The sequence below is a fragment of the Leptidea sinapis genome, chromosome 41 (assembly GCF_905404315.1).
Source record: "Leptidea sinapis chromosome 41, ilLepSina1.1, whole genome shotgun sequence".
Taxonomy (NCBI): domain Eukaryota; kingdom Metazoa; phylum Arthropoda; class Insecta; order Lepidoptera; family Pieridae; genus Leptidea; species Leptidea sinapis.
This window is the reverse complement of record NC_066305.1, coordinates 1,708,415-1,726,717: the sequence shown is the minus strand read 5'-3', so window position 1 is coordinate 1,726,717 and position 18,303 is coordinate 1,708,415. Positions and strand designations below refer to the sequence as shown.

The 18,303-nt window shown below is 34.0% G+C and overlaps 4 long non-coding RNA genes across 5 annotated transcripts in view; 3 read left to right on the top strand and 1 right to left on the bottom strand.

Moving 5' to 3' along the window:
• Positions 1 to 7,109, top strand: part of LOC126976548 (uncharacterized) — a 12,423-nt gene extending 5,314 nt beyond the window's left edge. Inside the window, exon 3 of the long non-coding RNA XR_007731932.1 lies at positions 6,914 to 7,109. This is a non-coding gene — a long non-coding RNA (uncharacterized LOC126976548). The remainder of the gene's footprint in view (positions 1 to 6,913) is intronic.
• The window catches only part of LOC126976547 (uncharacterized), a 24,257-nt gene extending 11,850 nt beyond the window's left edge, over positions 1 to 12,407 (top strand). The window contains exons 2-3 of the long non-coding RNA XR_007731931.1: positions 11,845 to 12,114; positions 12,204 to 12,407. This is a non-coding gene — a long non-coding RNA (uncharacterized LOC126976547). The remainder of the gene's footprint in view (positions 1 to 11,844; positions 12,115 to 12,203) is intronic.
• Positions 1 to 18,303, bottom strand: part of LOC126976546 (uncharacterized) — a 25,040-nt gene extending 6,737 nt beyond the window's left edge. Inside the window, exon 1 of one of the 2 annotated variants that reach the window (XR_007731928.1) lies at positions 18,233 to 18,303. This is a non-coding gene — a long non-coding RNA (uncharacterized LOC126976546). Of the gene's footprint in view, positions 1 to 4,888; positions 4,949 to 18,232 lie in introns of those variants that run through there. The other variant, XR_007731929.1, reaches the window with a different exon arrangement.
• LOC126976545 (uncharacterized) lies at positions 2,230 to 2,934 on the top strand. Its single transcript, XR_007731927.1, has 3 exons — positions 2,230 to 2,306; positions 2,403 to 2,651; positions 2,736 to 2,934. It is a non-coding gene; the product is annotated as an uncharacterized LOC126976545 (long non-coding RNA).

The following is an 18,303-nucleotide window of genomic DNA, read 5'->3' as shown; positions in this document are numbered from 1 at the left end:
TAGCTTGAAGACGATTGCGACTTCTCAATGAGCGCTCTACTGATGGACAATAATAACTAACTTCAATCACGTCACCGACAGTGACGCACACATTGACAACTTCAAACACACTTTGAAAGATGAAGTTCGCCATCAGTTCAGCCCAATACACAGAGTAGAAAATAATCATACAGGCCATATTACTTTTATATTCTAATTCTCCGACATATATTTTATTGTTTTTTTTTTAAATAACAACTAGCAGTAATATTTATTTATTTATACATTAGAAGTGTCATACAATTTTTTTATAGCGCTAGAGTAAAGATTGATTATTATATCATCATTCCTTGCATTCCGCTACCAAAACCATTTCCAAAAGCTGATCCACCATTCCCATATCCGTTGTATCCGCCGCCAGAATAACCGCCATTATTCATCGCGGAACCGCCGCCAACATTGTGGAAACCTGAATCGTCTGCTTGATTTATCTACAACCACACAATGTTTATAATACGATTGTTATTAAGATTTACGAGTAGTTAAGAGTTATTAAGAATGTGAGCCATAAAAATAATACAAATTCTTACAGATAACACTCTGTGGTTGTGTGCTCCGACATTGTTGTATCCTTCAGCTCCTGAAGAACCAAAGCCTTGGTTTCCCATTCCACTTGCACCACCGCCATATTGTTGTCTACCGTATCCTCCGCCGTTAGAGTATCCACCCATTCCACCTACACCCATACCCATCCCAGGTTCAAGACCCATACCTCCGAGACCCATACCTCCGAGTCCCAATCCACCAAAAGGTTTTGCATCGAGTGCAACAATGCAGCAAACACCAATGAAAGCCTGAAAGGTAACGATCACCATTATACTCTATACTATTTTATACTAAATAAATGTTTAGATCAAGAAAACTTGAGAAAATACGGAACGAACTATTACAATTATTAACTTCATTTTGTGATAGGTGCTTCAGAATTATTTTGATAATGTTATAATGTGTCTGCTTCGTTGCAAGTGATCAACTGAATAAACTATTGTGTCATAAAATGTTTTATATCCATAAAATTGTCATTGATCAATTAATTTAATGGCGCCCGGGAAATCCGTTTGCTGTTTGGAAACATTTCTACGGATATAATGATGTATTGATCAAAAACCCAAATGTAATGAAAACGGTGTGTTATACGTACACCTACATCTATACTTATATTATAAAGTGGAAAGATTTGATTGTTTGTTTGCCTTGAATAGGCCGAAGCTATTGAACTGATTTGAAAAATCTTTCACTGTTGGGATGCTACACTATCCCCGGGTACTACTAGGCTGAATTATATTTTCAAAACATATTAGGGATCCTTACTAAAACTCCAATAAGGTAACAAAATGTGAAAAATAAAATTCCTGAAATATTCTATACATCGCGTGCGCTGCGAAAAGTATTGATGATCGATTAAAATAATGTACTACAAGTTTGTACAACATATTATCATTTTTAGTCAGGATTAAAGAAAGTATTGTTAAACACTTAGCTGGTATTCAATCTGCATTTGTCAAATAAGTAGTTTTTCTTTTTTTTTCGTCTTCATTATTTTAATAAGTTAAAATTATAATTTGTACTTTCATTTTTTTTTGTTTTTATTATAGCTTATATAGTATTAGTTCTATTTTTCAGAAGTAAATAGGGAGTATTTTTTGTAATTTTTATGTTCACCATAATTGCCGTATACTTTAGAACATTACATTACAATTGTAACATTACATTACAATTGTAACATTAGATTAAGAAAATTGTATTGTATATGATGTGGTGTGCTTTAATAAATAAATAAATTATTTACAAAAAGTGTCGAAAATTGTAAGTGTAACTTTTATTTTAAAAATTTAACTGAAATTTCGCTGTGTCTCGGGCGGCACGAGGGGAGCGCGTCGACGCAACGCTGACGCAACGCGCCGTGTGGACTGGCTCTTAGAGTAAAACTGTTCTGTGAGCACGCCATTGCATAAATACCATACAGTCTTAAAATAAATATTTCAAAAATCAACTTTTTCATACGCTACTAAGAGTTTGTACGTATAACACACAGTTTTCATTACATTTGGGTTTTCTATCAATACATGATTATATCAGTCAAAATGTTTCCACACAGCAAACGGAATTCCCGGGCCATATTATCTTAATTGATGAATGTAAAATATTTTAAATATAAAACATTATAAGACATAATAGTTCATTCAGTTGATCACTTGCTACGAAGCAGACACATTATAATATTATCAAAATAAATCTGAAGCACCTATAACAAGATGAAGTTAATTGTAATAGTCCGTTCCGTATTTACTCAGGTTTTCTTGATCTATACATTTATTTAGTATAAAATAGTATAGAATATAATGGTGATCGTTAACTTTCAGGCTTTCATTTGTGTTTGCTGCATTGTTGCACTTGACGCAAAACCGTTTGGTGGATTGGGACTCGGAGGTATGGGTCTTGGACCTGGAATGGGTATGGGTGTAGGTGGAATGGGTGGATACTCTAACAGCGGAGGATACGGTGGACAACAATATGGCGGTGGTGCAAGTGGAATGGGAAACCAAGGTTATGGATCTTCAGGAGCTGGAGGTTATAACAATGTAGGAGCACACAACCACAGAGTTTTATCTGTAAGAATATAATTTTTTTATACGATTCACACTCTTTACTTAATTCTAAATAATAATCGTATTATAAACATTGTGTGGTTGTAGATAAATCAAGCAGACGATTCAGGCTTTCACAATATTGGCGGCGGTTCCGCAATGAATAATGGCGGTTATTCCGGCGGCGGATACAACGGATATAGGAATGGTGGATCAGCTTTTGGAAATGGTTTTGGTAGCGGAATGCAAGGAATGATGATATAATAACCAACCTTTGCACTAGAGCTAAAATAAAATAATTGTATGATCTAAAATAACTTAAAGAAGTTGTTTCTATATGAAATTTGCGATAAATATATTATTTGTCAAATTATATTGTTTTAGTTTAAAATTTAAGTTAAATTGTATGGCTGTGGATGCTATATTAGCGTTTAACAAATATTATGTTGAAATATTTTAAATTTAAATAAATTTATATCGCGCTCCTTTAATATTGAGTACGACTTTAACTATCCAGTTATAAATATTAAGTAGACTGTGATTAATACCTCAAATGTTAACATTAACTGACGAATTACAAAAGGATTGCCGGTCTTTCCGGTGAACACACCTATAAATACCGGGAAAGAAAGTTCAATCTAAGGCTTGGTTGCATATGATAGTATAGACTTAGAGTATATTGGCATATAAACGATCTGACAGCTCGATAATGCATGATCAATTTTTATATTTGAATGTGCGCGTTAGCTAGTGGTGGTTATAAAAAACTACTACATTGTGAAATATTCGACGGGAAATTTTAGTATCGTGTTTTAACTTAGTAATAAAAAATAATAGCTATATGTTATGTCTTTAAACGAGCAATTCTTGTATATATATAATATAATCTGAATTTCGGATACTACAACGATTTTCATTTTTTATACATGGGATTACGGGGCGATAAATCGATCTAGCTAGGTTTCAATCTAAAAAATAGTTTTATCGTGTTTTAATGAGAAACAGCTACCGCTATTAGAATGGCTACAGTTATAGAATACAAAGATAAATTTCGCCACTATATACAAGACTATAATAGCTCAGATGGGACATTGGGTAAACCGGACAGCAGACGACCCGGGTCGAATCTAGACGTCCTATTAGTTGTGTTTTTGTGAAATTTTTGTACATTCTTAAAAATCCGAGCAGGGCTCGGTCATCCGGATATTATCCTTTAATAAATTAAAGAAACCAATGCAGCATCTTTTCTCTTTCTTTAATTCTCCCACAGTTTATATCGTTATAATAATAGTTTTGAATTTTATGATGCCTCACAAATTTACACTAGATTTGAAATGTGCAGTAGATTCTTGCCTCTCATCAACTATCTAAGATTGATAGTCTTTCAGATCATAAAAGAAACTTAGAAGATTTTTGACCAACCAACTTTACATCAAATATATACTTACCTATAAATTTAAATGAATTGAAATGCATTTAAATGATGTGCATAATATAATACAATACTCTAAACTGACATCAGAGGAAGTTTGTAAAAGAAATCCCGAAGCAAATGGTTACATCCAGTCAGTGAGTAACCATTATATATAGAATAACCGAATGAATTCTACATATTTAAATAAATACTTTTTTAAAGTATTAAACATACAAAGAAAATGCTATGAATTCTACACAGATCAAATTACTATGTCCAAAACGGTAAATGACTGCTAATTTTATTCCACTCAGAATTTGGAATGTTCTGACATAATATCTCTAATTTCAGTGTCAAAGTGAAAACAAAATTTCACAATCCGTGTATGAAAGCCTGAATCGTCTGCTTAATTTATCTACAACCATACAATGTTTATAAAACGACTGTTATTTAGAATCAAGTGAAGAGTCTGAACCATAAAATATAAAATAAATTCTTACAGATAACACTGTGTGGTTGTGTGCTCCGACATTGTTATAACCTCCAGCTCCTGAAGATCCATAACCTTGGTTTCCAATTCCACTTGCACCACCGCCATATTGTTGTCTTCCGTATCCTTCGCCGTTAGAGTATCCACCCATTCCACCTAACCCCATACCCATACCCATCCCAGATCCAAGACCCATCCATCCGAGTCCCAATCCACTAAAGGGTTTTGCGTTGAGTGCAACAATGCAGCAAATACAAATGAAAGCCTGAAAGTTGTCGATCACCAATTCTTTACTATTTTATACTAAAGAAAAGCTTAAATCAAGAAAACTTGGGTTAATACGGAACGAACTATTACAATTAACTTCATTTTGTAATAGGTGCTTCGGATTTATTTTGATAATATTATAATGTATCTGTTTCGTAGCAAGTGATCAACTGAACGAACTATTGTGTCTTATAATGGCGTATATTTTAAAAAAAATATTATTGATCAATTAATTTAATGACGCCCGGGATTTCCGTTTGCTGTGTGGAAATGTTTTAACGGATATCATTATATATTGAACAAAAACCCAAATGTAACGAAAACTTGTGTTAAATATTTATACCTACGTTAAATAAATCTAATAAATAAATTCGTTGGATTTGATATATCTAGTAAAAATTTGTGTATTTTGAGATAAAGACAAAGCAAATACTTTCAATCGATCACTACCAATGTGTTTTCGAAAAAACTATACAAAGAAATTCAAAGCAAAGTCAACTAGAAATACTATCGCCTCAGAGGAGCTTGAATCCAGGGCTTATTTCACGCTAATGAGGAGTACAGTATGCGTCTATATAGTCTGCGAATTCCTATCTATTCCCATTGGTAAAATAGTTACCATCAACAAAATTGTATCATGACCCACTTTACTGATATTTTTTTTAATCATAAAAACAGGATGTCCTCGCTATCGTGTTGCTAGATGTCATGCTTTTATATAAAGGTGTTATGATTTAAATTTTATGAAATGCAGTCGGGTTTTGGGCTATGCAATTTGCGTAATGTGCCATAAATTACTTTTTGATTTGTTAAACAAAAAAAGTTTAATCTTTTGCAGGATTCTTGATTCATTGGTTACCGTAAATAAAATTATAGTAACGTGTCATATTGGTCTATTTAACATAAAGCAACTTGGGTGATCAAGCTCTGCTCTGCGGTTTTACGATCAAAAAGTGTAGTGAAACCATACATTCGTTACACCCGCTTCCGGGTTATTATAGTTAGTTAAATATTAAGCTAATAGGAAACGCTCGTGGAAGAATAATTTGTTTCAAGTTTTGTTACATAAATAGAAATAGTGTATCGCAATAAGCAGCTTATTGGCTATTACACTTTGTAGTAGGTAGGCATGTTATTGGTAGGAATTCGCAAGCTACATCACGCAACTCGACGCCTACTGTACTCTTGATTTCCGTGAAATTGGCCCTGGATTCAAGCTCTTCTAAACGATAGTATTTCTAGTTGACTTTACATTGAATTTCTTCGTATAGTATTTTCTTTTCGTACAAAAGTACAGACGAAATCAAATATCGAAAACACATTGATAGGGATCGATTAAAAGTTTTTACTTTGTCTAAAGAATCTTATATCGAATCCAATGAATTAATTTATTAGATTTATTTAATATAGAATTACATATGTAACACACAGTTTCCATTACATTTGGGTTTTTTTCACATCATTATATTCGTTAATATTGTTTCCACACAGCAAACGGAATTCCCGGGCGCCATTAGATTATTATTACACTAATCGATGAAAGTAAAATATTTTGAGTATAAAACATTATAAGACACAATAGTTTATTCAGTTGATCACTTGCTACGAAGCAGACACATTATTATATTATCAAAATAAATCTGAAGCTCCTATCACAAAATGAAATTAATTGTAATAGTTCGTTCCGTATTTACTCAAGTTCTCTCGATTTAAGCTTTTATTTAGTATAATATAGTATAGAATATAATGGTGATCGTTAACTTTCAGGCATTCATTTGTATTTGCTGCATTGTTGCACTCGACGCAAAACCATTTGGTGGATTGGGACTCGGAGGGATGGGTCTTGGACCTGGGATGGGTATGGGTTTAGGTGGAATGGGTGGATACTCTAACGGCGGAGGATATGGTAGACAACAATATGGCGGTGGTGCAAGTGGAATGGGAAACCAAGGCTTTGGATCTTCAGAAGCTGAAGGATACAACAATGTCGGAGCACACAACCACAGAGTGTTATCTGTAAGAATTTGTATTATTTTTATGGTTCACATTCTTAATAACTCTTAACTACTCGTAAATATTAATAACAATCGTATTATAAACATTGTATGGTTGTAGATAAATCAAGCAGACGATTCAGGCTTTCATAATGTTGGCGGCGGTTCTGCGATGAATAATGGCGGTTATTCCGGCGGCGGATACAACGGATATGGGAATGGTGGATCAGCTTTTGGAAATGGTTTTGGTAGCGGAATGCAAGGGATGATGATATAATAATAAAACTTTAATCCAGTGCTAAAATAAAATAATTGTATGACACTTCTAATATTTCTACTTGAAGTTGTTTCTTATAAAATTTTCAATAAAATATACAATTATATTATAATGTTTTACTTTCAAATAAAAGTTAATGTGTTTGAGCTTGTATGTAGAATATTGCCTTCACTTTCATGATATTGAATGGGATATAGCTTAACAATATCATATTAAGAAACATGTTAAAGTATTTAAAAATGGAAAAACTTTTTCTTTACTTTTGATAGTATAAAGCAGTTACTTTGTTGTGTTATTTATAAGTCTTGAATTCCATATTATAACTAGTAGGAGGTACTATGATAAGCTCTTATGCCTGATTATAAATCTAAAAACTTCACTATTAATTTATTTTTATTACTTAATCTTTCTCATTATATTATGTACATAACTTGAATAATACAGAATCGTAAGACTAAGAAGCCTCAGGGGGCTTTAGCACTAAGTCCGATCAGAGTCCGATCCGTACCCATGAAAATACAGGTCCAGAAATCTCGGACCGAATACAGATATTGCTAACACACTAGTCCGATCTCTGATCCAATTCCAAGCAATTCAGGGGCCACTTTTTGGCATACGACATGTTACGCGAAGCCACACCAAAGCATTCACGTCGTTGATCATGAATCCTTTCAGTCGGCGTCAACTTCTGGCAATGCTCTTGTACGTACTAAGGCGCAAGTAAGTATTCTGGGTTGGATTTTCTCTTTATGGACCGACGTTTAAGAGGAGCTTATTACAATCACCAGTGTAACGTCAACACGACAGGAAATTTTATAATTACTACCGAATGAGTGCGTCCACTTTTGATTTTATTTTACATCACAAAAAAGATAATATTTTGCGACAAGACACAATGCTTGCAGTCACATTGAGGTAATTAAAACTCAGTTCTAATTCAGACAATATTTATTATTGTTTACTTATAAGTACTTATGAAGCTAGGTAACAATACACATCTCTGTAATTCGGATTCGCATCGGACGCAGTGCGTGAGCGTCATACAAATAATACTTTTGCTATATCGGACCGTCAATAATCATCTCCGAAACTGAGATTAACGGTTGACGGAAAGAAATCGGAAGACGGAAGCCGGATCCAGTGCGTAAACTACCATAGAAATAGTTCAACGACTACTCTAGACCGTGTTTTCACGGATACAGATCGGACTCTGATCGGACGTAGTGCAAAAGCGCACTTAGTTTAATAATGTAAAGGGCATCTTGTTGATGGATCTTACCATAGAATAATAACGTTCAGAACGATAGTTTCATTCATAATTCCTGTCAATATAGAAGTAACATTATAATGTTACTTAATACTTCTATATTAATGTGCGCGTGAGCATCACGTACTTACATTCGCCAACACGCACAGAGACAGCCAAGTAATGTTGCAAGTGAATAGACATTTCCCTAAATCAGTAAATTGTAAGAAATACCAGATTATATGTAATAAGAAAGAAAAAATATATTATAAATTAAGAATTTAATAAAAATATAACGTATTTAATTATTGTTCCAACAACTTTTGAAGTGTAAGTAAAGAAGTTCTTTAGAATCGTTGTTCTTTGAAACTCCGTGAAACGAAAAAGCGAGACGATAGAGGCGCCGTTCCCAGCTATATCCGAGGTTTTCTAGGGTGCAGAGATTGAATTTGGGATCATTTTCGAAATCTAAGATGGCCGCCGTGCAAAATTATGATTTGAACAATATGGATATCGTATCCGAGGTTCACGAGGGTGTAAAGAACAAATTTGGGATCATTATTTAAATCGAAGATGGCTGCGATGAAAAATTATTTTGTGGCTATACGTATGCGTGGTGGTTATAATGATAACCCTAATGCTAAACAACTTATGTGAAATTCCCAAAATATGCATGCAAATATGCAAGTAAAATAACTAAAATATGCACGACAATCCATAAAAAGGGTCCATAAAAATATGCATGCAATTAAACAGGAAAAATAAATTCATATTTTTATTATATTTTATAAAGGCTTGTACTGACAATCGTATTTGTGAAAGAAACTATTACAAGATGTACCTACTAAGGTAACGATGAAATTTAAGATTTACCTTTAAAAATATGTACTACTAAGTACTGTTCTGTAGACAAATTGTGTCTACGATCGCTTAGTAAATTTTTGTAAGCGGAAAAGGAGCGTTCTACGTCTATTGAGGTTACTGGGCAGAATTTTTTGAGTGCAATGTTTGGGCGTACTATGAAAAGCATCGAACGATGGGCGAGATCGAACGAAAATATGCATAATAATTATTTTTTTTTCTAAAATATGCAACTACCGCTGAAAAGGTATTAAATATACAAAAGCATATGCAATATGCATTTGCATATAATCCCGTCTCTAGTAATAACAAATTATATAAATCTATAACATATTTTACAACTACTTCTACACAAATAAAAAGAAAATTATATAAGAACAAAATAAAATTATTAATTAAAAAATAAATTTTTGATGTTGTTTGTCGGCTAAATAGTGATGACGGATTATATAAATCTAAAAAAACATATTATACAACTATTTCTACACAAATAAAAATATAGTTTATCTAAATAAATTAAATCATCAATTTTGACTTCCATAATTTATTGAATTATATTTGGTAGTTTGGTTAAACGGATTACATAATATTATGAATGAAATTAGTTACGAATTTGGAGATTTTATGAAAGATCCGTTACCAGACCGAGTTGAATGGTCATTAAGATGTTACTTGATTGAAATTCTGTTTCCTAATCGATACTGCAATTAGAGAAATGACGTCAGGGAACTCCAGATACTGAATGGAAGAAAATCAATAGTTACTAACAATATTAGTTTAATATATTTTAAATTAAAATTTGAGTAATATCGACAGGGAAAACCGAGTATTCAATTTAGTGGAATTGAAGAAGAATCAAAATCATTATTAACGTAATCAATTTAAAAATATATTCACGGTTTGAATCCGGATTAGTATCGTATTTTTTTTTAATATTTTTTTTCTGGCACTTATTATGTATCTACTTAGTTTAAGGCTAGATAAATTTGTGTGATGTGTATTAATTACTATTACTTTTTATATAGAATTTTAGGCAAAATTGTTTAAATCATTTGTATAATTCAATATTCATTAGTTACCACAATCAAAAGTATAGATTGTTTCGTGTATTACACGTTTACCACTGGGAGGCTCCTTTGCACAGGATGCCGGCTAGATTATGGATACCACAACGTCACCTATTTCTGTCGTGAACCGCAGTGACGTGTAAACATTATTGTGTTTCGGTCTGAAGGGCGCCGTAGCTAGTGAAATTGTAATCAGTCTATATTACATAATGACGACATTAAATGAACACACGGACACACACACAAAATAATTCTAAAATTAAAAGTAAATAATTGATATTTCTAAATTTTCAACCAACCAAATTATATATTTAGAATACAGTATTTGGATCATTCTTTCGTGGTCGAAGTAGGAGTAGGTGCAGTGCCTATGGTAGCGCGCGGCTACTATATTTCTTACAGGTTGTTCCGAAATGATATTATGGAAAATTGTTTTATTTCGGTGAATTAGGTACGTATTTTATTTTTTAATATTTTTTAATGAAAACCGGTAACGGCCGTTCACATTATTCAGTCTATCTCTTACTTGAGATAAAAATCGTAACTACCGTTGACTTTTCTGTCCCAATAAACTTATCGACGGTAACTCACCCTATCCGTACACGCTGTCTGTCAATGGGACGATGTATAACTATATATAATGCTTACCAGCGATAGAAGTTTGTATGGAAATTGCAATTCCCGCGTCCCAGTATAAGGCAATAAGGATGACTTATCGGGTATATTGGGACAGCTTTAGATAATTGACAGCTAATTACTGACAGTAGAAGGCAGTAATTTATCTCTATCTGTAGATAGTATATTGGGAACGGCCGTATGTAGTTCTACCCATGTATTTTAATAATGTCGCCGTTGTACCGTCACGCTTTATATATAGAGTTTTTAAATCCATGAATTAGGTACATGGTATCTACGTATTAACGGGCAATTGAACACCACTGAACGCTCATTATATGTGAAATAAGCTCTGAATTCAAGCTCTTTAGAGGCCGTAGTTTTTTATAGTGCACTACATAGTCGACTAAAAGAAACTACGTTACAAAGACGACTTCACAGTTGGCTTGGTTCAATTATGAGAATGCGTTTATACAGACAACATTATCAAAGTAATTAATAATTAAATATAATAATATACTGTAATTTTTTTTATCAGTATGGAAAAAAGGATCGTATTACGTGTTTAAAAGCTCACTTCGATGTACTTTTCATTTCAGTTTTCGTGTGATGATAATGTGGTTTGAAGCATACCCATTTTCATTCAACGCAAAGAGTCCATTTAATTTGGGTTTTTGAACATTACATCATTATATAAATGAAAAACTTTCCACACATCAAATGGAATTCCCCAGGGCCATTAAGTTTATGGATCTGAATCACTATTAGAAAATTGAATATAAAACATTAAAAGCCACAGTAGTTCATTCAGTTGATCACTTGCAGCGACGCAGACGCATAATTATAATATAATAAATCTGAACTACAAATATCACAAAATGAAGTTGATTGTAATGTTTTGTTCCGTATTTGCTCAAACTTTCTTTATCAAATTTTTTGCTTAGTATAAAATCGTCTAGAATATAATGGTGATCGTTAACTTTCAGGTTTTCATTAGTCTTTGCTGTATTGTTGCACTCGACGCAAAACCCTTTGGTATGGATGGATTGGGACTTGGAGGGATGGGTCCCGGAGGGATGGGTGTTGGAACTGGGATGGGAATGGGCTTAGGTGGAATGGGTGGATACTCTAATGGCGGAGGATACGGTGGACAACAATATGGCGGTGGTGCAAGTGGAATGGGAAGCCAAGGTTTTGGATCTTTAGGAGCTGGAGGCTACAACAATGTCGGAGCACACAACCATAGAGTTTTATCTGTAAGAATTTATATATTATTTTTATGATTCACAATTTTTTGTAAATTTTAAATTCAAACAGTGATTATAAAAAAATTGTGTGGTTGTAGATAAATCAAGCGGACGATTCAGGCTTTCACAATGTTGGCGGCGGTTCCGCGATGAATAATGGCGGTTATTCCGGCGGCGGATACAACGGATATGGGAATGGTGGATCAGCGTTTGGTAATGGTTTTGGTAGCGGAATGCAAGGAATGATGATTTAATAATCAAAATCTTTAGCTTTAAAATAATACATTTATATGACATAACTATTACATGATATTTTATTTTTCCTACATTTGTAAATCACTACTAGAAATAGTTCATCTACCTAATTTTCAATATCTTAATAAAAAGACAAGTCAACGTTCTTAATAAATAATCCTAATGTATAAAATTATATTATATTATTTTCAAATTAAAGTAAACTTGTTAGAGCTATATAACTTAAAATATGGCCTTTATTTTTATGTCTTTGTATCCGATTTTGTTTTAATCTTACCTAAGTTTCCATCCCTACTTTGTGATCTTACTTAGATTGTTTTAGTTTAGATTCAAATTCATTTTATAAGATTACTAAATAATACTGTTATGAACATTCATATTTCACTCACTCATTGGAATCATTCCTGCAACAATTTTGGTACATTATTTTATTTCTCGGGAGACAGACATATAGCTTATAACGTACCCTCGGCCAGAGTTGAAATGTTTTGTAGGTTCCGAATAAGAAATTTGGCAATGCTACTAAAATAACTACGGATAAAATATAGCGATTTGAAAATTTTGAAGATTTAGAGAAGCAAAATAGACTTGCGTCATTGCTTTTTATTCAAAATTATTGAATGAGTTAAATGTTAACTGAGATTGTCATTTCCTAATAACAAATTGTAGTCTAATGTTCGATTACTGAATGACGTCAGGAAAATCCAAATACTGGAAATACCGCAATCCAATCTAGATCTCGATTTTGAGGTGACCTATTTTTGCAGATTCGGAATTGAATATTCAATAAAAATGAGTGGATATTTGATACCTAGGCCCTTGGTTCATAACACTCATGGGCCATGGCCGATTAAGCACTGCTTCTATAACATCGAATTAAAAAAAGTTTAAATGCTATGTACTCCAATTGAAGAGTAACAACAAGCAAAATGGCAAATTGTACGCTCATAGCTTCAAAGAAACTTTACAAATAGTTGGAAAAGTGCAATTAGTTCTTGTGTTATCATCCTATAACAGTCATGTTTAGATTAGAGAAGTTTAGATTAATCTTATCAAAAAAAAATTGGATCATAATATTATATTCATGTGCACATTACTTATAAAAAAAATATATTATATTATAATTTATTACATTATACAATGCAATAAATAAATTTTGTGTCCTAAAATTATACATTCGATAAATTTTATGACTAACTGCACGTCACTATTGACAATAAAGAACAGTAATTTGCTTTTCAATGTATTTATTAATTAATACGAAACTTCATGAGTGGACAAACGTCTGAACGACCATCATAGCGTGCTGCTAGTATAGTGACTTTATCGCATTCAGTAGGTTTTTCGCTGACGTCATTTCACTAATTTCAGTATCAATTAGAATATGGATAACCAAGGTCTCGGGTAGTCAGGAGCGTAAAAATATTACTGCGATTTCAGTTAAATAGCGTGGAATGTTCAGGTTTTCAAAACGATGATAATAGTTTTATTTATTTTAAACAATCAGTAATTCTATTATATTCTGTATTTGGATATTCTTATCATGACGTCACTAATGTGCACGAAGGTACACTTCGATAACAATTTACAATTCAAGGCGTATATATGAATGAACATTCAATTCATTCAAGTATTCTGATATTAGTAATGGCGCACATCTTTTATTTTTCTTCAAATCTTCGACATTTACTGTTTCACATATTTGACAGCATTGTGATTTCTAATTAGAATGAAATATTTGGTTATGGTTTGGTTACTTTTAAGAAAATAATTATGTATAATTAGGGTTTAAGGTATGAAATTGCCGTTTTTTGTTGTGTACTTACTGAAAATTCTTTGTAAGGTATATTATATTGTTGACAGTGGCAGTGACTGCAAGTTCTTTCGTTATTTTTCCGATCACATTGAGGTGCCTGTTTAGGCGACAGTGCCCAGTTAGCACCCTGATGAGTATGCATAGCTTTTTCCTGCTCAGTGCTCGGCTTCATTCGCGTTGATATTGCTGAATGCCTTTATCAGTGCTATGGAATGGTTCAAAACTGTTAGGTTGCTACACCGTTTAAGTGCTTCTTGTTGACATTGATTCCTGGGCGTGTGACGAATGACGCTCTTAGGCAGTCGACAATTAGGTTCCGGACCATATTGGACTGCTATAGCTCCAGTTCTCATCCACCATTTAATGGCCTATCAAATCAAATCAAAAATATTTTTATTCCATAGGTAAATCATATTACACTTGAAATATGTCATTTTTTCATACAGCTCATTCGGAAGCCAGATTTTCTCAGAGAAAAATGAATAAGAAACTCTAAGGTTGCTCTTTTCAAAACAGATTAAGTATTACAAGTTCTTATTTTTAATGGAATTTATAAATCATTTCAATTACAATATATGCAAAGTGACGCACGCAACAAAAATACTCAAACGTCAAAAACTATAAGGCTTACACGAGTAAGTAAAAAAAAAAGGAAATTAATAATTATAAACACAATAATACAATAACTTTAAATCAGCTGACCAAATCTCACTTTACAGTAGTGAATGTCATAAACGTCTGCGACATATCGATTTCAATAGCGATTTTGAAAAATGTGCGGATCGGTATTGCAACAATCAATCAATCCTTCTCACAGCTTACTTATTGACAAACGGTATTCGGACATTGTGCTCGCGTTATCACAGGCGGCAGTGGCGGGGCGGGGAAGTAGGCGTGAGCAGTGTATACGTTAACGAAAAACAATAATAGGTTGGAATAAACACGTTAGTGACAGTCACAGTGAGGCAAAGGCGTGTTTTCAGGAATGGTTGTGGTCGGGGAGTCCTTCTGAAGGAAGTATATATCAAAAGATGTGCAATAGTAGGAGAATTTTTAAATTAAGATTAAGATGGTGTCAAAAACATCAAGATCAATTAAAAATGGACGTACTCGCTTCTAAGCACTGCGCGAAGGATTTCAGAGGTTTTTGGAAGAACACAAATCAATTGATAGGTCAGCCTGGTCTTCCTGTGACTGTGGATGATACAAGTGATCCCAAATTAATTGCTGATAAGTTTGAAGATAATTTTGTTGTGACATCACCATTAGGACCGTCACAGTCCCAGACATCAGGTCGGGTGAGTGGGGAGTGTATAAATACAAGAATTATGGCTAAGGATGTATTAAAAGCAATTAATTCGATCACCAAGGGTAAATCCCCTGGCCATGATGGGCTGAGTGTGGAGCATGTTCATTAGGCCATGCTGTACAACTTGTGTATTTCCCATTCATACCTACCAACGGACATGATGAAGACTATTGTAGTACCTGTAGTGAAAAATAAAAATGGAAATTTATCAGATATAAATAATTATAGGCCTATATCTTTAGCTACTATTATAGCTAAAGTGTTTGACAGCATTCTAAATGCACAATTAAATAGATTCTTGCAGTTGCATGATAACCAGTTTGGTTTTCGGCAAGGACTTTCCACGGAAACTGCGATATTGTGCTTGAAGAGTGCTGTCAAATACTATACAGGTAGAAATACATCGGTTTACGCTAGCTTCCTTGACCTTTCCAAGGCCTTCGATTTGGTCTCGTATGACATCCTATGGAAAAAGATGAGAGCATGCGATATTCCTAATGAGCTTATTAACATATTTAAGTACTGGTAGGGGAACCAGTTGACTAATGTGAAATGGTCGGGCACCATGTCTGATTCGTACAGATTGGAATGCGGGGTGAGGCAGGGGGGTTGAGCTCGCCTTCTATTTTTAATCTATATGTAAATGGTATGATCGAGGCGCTCAGCAAACAGCATGTCGGTTGTTACATAGACGACGTATGTTTCAATAACATAAGGTACGCGGACGACATGGTTCTGCTGAGCGCTTCAGTCTGTGGACTCAGAAAGTTGATAAGTACTTGTGAGGGCTATGCAGTTGAACACGGGCTGGTGTATAATGTTAAAAAGAGCAAGTACATGGTCTTTCAGAGAGGGCCTAGAAAAGTAACAGAGATACCACCTATAAGGCTAAATGAAACACCGTTAGAAATGGTTGATCTATGTAAATATCTTGGCCATTTGGTAACACCTTCCCTGAGGGATGGCGCAGATGTTGAGCGGGAACGGAGGGCGATGTCGGTAAGAGCTAATATGGTGATCCGTAGGTTTGCAAGGTGCTCTTCAGATGTTAAGATTACTCTTTTTAGGGCCTACTGCACCTCATTCTATACCTGCAGCCTGTGGACTGACTATACGCAAAGATCGTACAGCGCCCTTCGGGTCCAGTACAACAATGCATTTTGGATGCTGTTGAGGCTTCCTCGCTATTGCAGCGCCTCAGCGATGTTTGCCGAAGCCCGTGTTGACTGTTTCTATACAATAATGCGAAAGAGAGGCACGTCACTGGTGCGCCGAGTCCGGGGGAGCAACAACAGCATGCTGGCTGCACTAGCGGATCGGCTCGACTGTGTTTATATAAATCACTGTTGTAAACTGCACATTGCACACAGGGACTGAGGAATATGGGGCTTTGTTATTATTATTTTTTAATTCAATGATGTATGTACTTATTTTATGTTATTTATGTATTAATTATAATTATATCTGACTTTATTATTATGACATTTAAGTGGGCCATAGTAGCCAAATAAAGAATAAAGAATTAAAATAACACAATACATAATAACTTTAATTTAAAGATAAATAAAGGTTATTAAAAAAAACATGAGCAGACCTCCCGGTAACAATATCATCCAGCCACCACAAGTAGCGCCCGTTTACGAGCATTACGCATGGACCAGCCATCGCCTCTCTCGACCATATTTTAAGGAAGGGAATGACCCGCCTCACGTCGCCACAACAAGCAGTGGTCTATGATTGATTCAATTATTATAGGCTTCAAGGCTAACTAATATTTTCAACTACCAGAAAATATTAATTTATATTACAAATTATTTCTGTTATTGCTAAACTACGTATATTAGGTAAAAAAAATATTGGTTTACCTACTTGTGAGAGCTTATGATCAGGAGAAATTTTGTGTTAATTATAAAAGCTCTCACAAGTAAATTTTAATTCGTAAGTAAAACAATAATAATTCTTTTGTACACTTTTTATTTGGACAGTCACTAAATGATTTATTTTATTAATTATTTCGTGAAAAACACCTAAAACAATTATTAAAAACTGTTCAAACATACATTTAGTATGTATGTAATATAAAATAATATCGTGACATAGTAATGTCAAACAACTGTATTATTTCAGAGCTGCAATAAATGTTGATTATCAAATCATCATCCCTTGCATTCCGCTACCAAAACCATTGCCAAAAGCTGCTCCAACATTCCCATATCCGTTGTATCCGCCGCCGGAATAACCACCATTATTCATCGCGGTACCGCCGCCAACATTGTGAAAGCCTGAATCGTCTGCTTGATTTGTCTAAAATAATACAATATTTATAATACGATTGTTATTAAGAATTAAGTGATGAATGTGAGCCATAAAAATACTATAAATTCTTACAGATAGAACTCTGTGGTTGTGTGCTCCGACATTGTTATATCCTCCAGCTCCTGAAGATCCAAAACCTTGGCTCCCCATTCCACTTGCACCACCGCCATATTGTTGTCCACCGTATCCTCCGCCGTTAGAGTATCCACCCATTCCACCTAAGCCCATTCCCATCCCAGGTCCAAGACCCATCCCTCCGAGACCCATCCCTCCGAGTCCTAACCCACCAAAGGGTTTTGCGTCGAGTGCAACAATGCAGCAAAGACAAATGAATATCTGAAAGTTAACGATAACCATTAAAGTATTTTATGCTTAATAAAAATAGGTATTAAGAAAAGTTTAGCAAATAATATTCTGGAACGAACTATTACAATTAACTTCATTTTGTAATAGGTGCTTCAGATTTATTTTGATGATATTATAATGTGTCTGCTTCGTAGCA